Source organism: Pinus tabuliformis, chromosome 7, assembly GCF_031772625.1.
Source record: "Pinus tabuliformis cultivar Carrire ecotype Pingquan chromosome 7, CPIR1, whole genome shotgun sequence".
Lineage (NCBI taxonomy): Eukaryota > Viridiplantae > Streptophyta > Pinopsida > Pinales > Pinaceae > Pinus > Pinus tabuliformis.
This window is the reverse complement of record NC_142293.1, coordinates 566512662-566516497: the sequence shown is the minus strand read 5'-3', so window position 1 is coordinate 566516497 and position 3836 is coordinate 566512662.

Here is a 3836-nt window from a genome sequence, read left to right as displayed (position 1 = left end):
GAGGGATCCATATATAGATGTTTGTAATGGAGATGAGTCAGCTCATGATTTGATTAGTTTCTTCCCTCTGATATTTCTTGCTTCCACTTGGAGATTGATGATCTCTTACTCATCCTTGGTCAAATTTAGTGAGGCAAGTGTCATAGGAGAAGTTTCTGGAAGCTTCCATTGCCTCTCCACCTCGCGGAATGACACTGCCATTTGTCATTTCTCGCCCATCGCACCCCACAGAAGGGATTTTTGAAATGCAATGCACCCACATAGTGTATTTAGGTGAGATGCAACGCACTTAGCCAGTGGAGCAGCTAAAATGATCCTGTTTTGACCAATTCTGAGCAGTTTTTCATGGAGAACTTCTGGGAGAAGCTGTAATCTGTTGACCTTGTTCTTTTAGGGGTTAGAACAACACTTTTAGGGACTTAGGAGCCCTTGATTTATGGACATTTCATGCTTGGGGTTGTAGGGCCCAAAAATGTCTATAACAATCATAGACAAATTTCATTACAACAGAGCTAGTCATGAAGTTGGGGGTGGAAGTTATTGATCATCCAAACTCGTATCCACTAGGGTGAGTAAATAAGGATGAAAAGTTGAAGGTAAGAAATATTTTCTATCAGTGTTTATTTTATTTATGAAGTAGATATAGATGTGTTACCCTTGATGTATGTGGAGTTACGCTTGGGAGTCCATACATGTACATGCATGATGCAATATTCAAGAGGAGAGCCAACTAGTACCGACTGATCAAGGATGGAAAATTGTTAATCACCAACGCGCACAAAGGAAAGTAAAAAATTTCACTCGTAAGCCCCAACCAAGTGAAGAAAATGATCAATTCCAGTAAGAAGTATGTGTTATTGTTTTTAAGAGAAAGTTAGCCTGTAGAGGAGTCAATAAGAGGCAAGGCATCCCTAGATGGGTGTATTAATAAACATAAACACTAACTAGAGGAGTTGCTATAGCCATATAGGGATGTGTTCTGAGAGCCTAAAGGACTACCACCTAAGAGAGAAGTGGAGCACGAGATCCAACTATTGCCAGACTCCCCTTTGCCAAATATTGGGTTGTACAAGAAATATGTTATAGAAGAAAGTGAGGTGAAGAAAAAGTTGTAGCAACTGCTGGAAGAGGGTGTCATTTGACCGAGTACATCGCCATGTGGGTCACCCATCATCATTATGATGAAGAAGGATGAGACTTGGTAGATGTGTATAGATTACAGGGTGTTGAATAAAATCACGCTCAAGAATATATAACCCCTACCCAGGATAGATGATTTGTTTGATCAGTTGCAGCAAGAAAAATACTTCACCAAGATGGACTTGAAGTCTAGATATCACTAGGTTCAAGTCAAAGAAGAAGATAATTAAAAGACCACCTTCAAAACCAAGAAATGTTTGTATGAGTGGTTATTCATGCCATTTGGCCTAGGTAATGCACCAACTAAATTTATGAGATTAATGAATGATATACTACACCATTTTATAGATTAGTTTGTTATTTTCTATTTGGATGATATACTAGTATATAGTGTTACCTAGGATGAGAATATTTCATATTTAACACAGGCACTAGAAACATTGAAGAAGCACTCGTTTCTATCAAATATCAATAAGTGTGAGTTTGCGCAACAATATTTGGTGTATACGGGGTATGTGATTGACAGAGGAGAGTTGAATATAGATCCTTCCAAGATGGATGACATCATGAAATGGTTGGTGCCTACTAATGTTTCTAAGGTCAGGAGTTTTATTGGGGCAACACAGTACCTAAGGAAATTCATAGCCTCATTTTCAGCAGTAGCAACACCTCTCCACACCATAACTACAAGTGGCAAGAGTTTCTAGTGGGGAAAAGGTCAGCAGAAGGCTTTCGAGGAGCCAAATAAGAAGACCAGTCAAGCATCAGTTCTAGCATTACCAAACTTGTAATGACCCTTTGAAGTGGAGACATATGCAAGTGAGTATGTTATGGGAGTTGTCTTGATGTAGGGAGGAAGTCCTGTATGCTACCATTTTGAAGTATTTCATGGGGTAGTTCTCAACTACCCTACCTACGACAAGGAGCTCTATGCCATGGTGCAAGTTGGGAAGAAATGGAAGCACTACCTCAAGGAAAAGGAGACAGTAATTTGCATGTATCACCAGCCATTATAACATTTCCTAGTCTAGAGTAAGCTACAATAGACCATTAATTACAAGTGGATGGGGTTTTTACAACAATTTCATTTGGTGATCAAGTATAAGAAGGGAAGCACAAACAAGTTGGTCAACATGATTTCAAGGCCACCCACATTAAAAATCACATCTTTGGGGACTCTTATGCACATGGATCCATTAACCCATGATGCATACATAGAGTCATATTTAGAGGATGAGGACTTCAAGGAGGTGTATCAGCAGTTACAGAGTTAGAGGCATGTGCATGATAGCGACAACACCATTGACTACCATCTCTAGTATTGGTTACTCTACAAGATGGATAAGTTATGTGTTCCTAAAGGTGAGCGATTTCACCTGATTAGAGAGGCTCACACTTCTAAGGTTGCAGGGAAATTTGGTGTAGGGAAGACCATGGTTAACCTGCAGAGGTATTTGTATTGGCCAAAGATGCAAGAGTGGGTAGCTAGGTTCATAAGAGGATGCATGCTTTTTTGTACCACCAAGCCTAGCAACTGGAAACATAGTCTATATCACCCCTTACCTGTACTTACTTGTCCTTGGGAAAGCATTTCCATGGACTTTGTGAGAGGTTTACCAACAACCAGGAAGGGACATGACTACCTGTTCGTGGTAGAAAAATGTGGAACTTTGAAACAGGAACTGATACGCTTACTCGTTTCGTAGAGGCAGCAAAAAATTGACTTGATTTTGAAAAGTGGTGATGTAGAATACACATATCTTTTTTTAGCATAGTTTTTGACACTTTAAATTTTTTTATGTACATTAATTTTTAGAATGTTGGTGATTTTCATGCTGGTTTTAAAAAGTGTTGATTCTGCATCAGGCCCTTTTTTTAAAAGACCTTTTTCTTACTTTAAATTTTCTAATGTATTAAATGTGAATAGTTATTTTCTAAATTTAACAATTTTTGAAGCGGTCTTCTTCTTCATTTTTTATTTTTTTTTGTAGTGAGGCTTTTATTTTTTTGCATAGTTAAAGAAGAAGGTTGATATTTTAGAGTTTTGATATCCTACATATTTATATATCATTAATTAATTTTTCAATGCACATCAAATAATTGTCTCTAAAAAACAATAATTTTTAAACAATTGACATAAAAATAACCATTTTCAACATAAATATAACTAAAAAATTACACATTTTAATAATTTTTTGCTAGAAATGACATGTCAAAATCACAATTTTTATCAGAAAAAATAAAAAAAAAATGCTTAAATATTAGTTTTTTTTTTTTTTTTTTTTGAATTTCATGTCAAAAATAGTAATAATCACTGTTTTTTTCGAAAATAATGATCCACATAAAAGTTAAAATGAAAATCACATAATACAAATATTGAACACATAATACCATTAATTGAATGCTTATTCTTCTCATAGAATGTGAAAGTCAAAAACATTACAAGTATAACTAATTAATAGTTACAAAAAATGAGCTTCATTTCCAAGCATAACTTTAATTTAATCAACAGTGTGATGTAATCCAAACTCTTCATTCTCTAGAGTTTCATCATTGTCTTCTCCCACAATATTTTCTGCTTCATTTTGCTCATTTTCCTCTTTTAATGGATCTTTGATGCCTGTGAATCTCCCAATGTATGCCTTTCCAATCATTCCATATAACGGTGGTTGAGATTACTTTGTTTTTTTTTCACA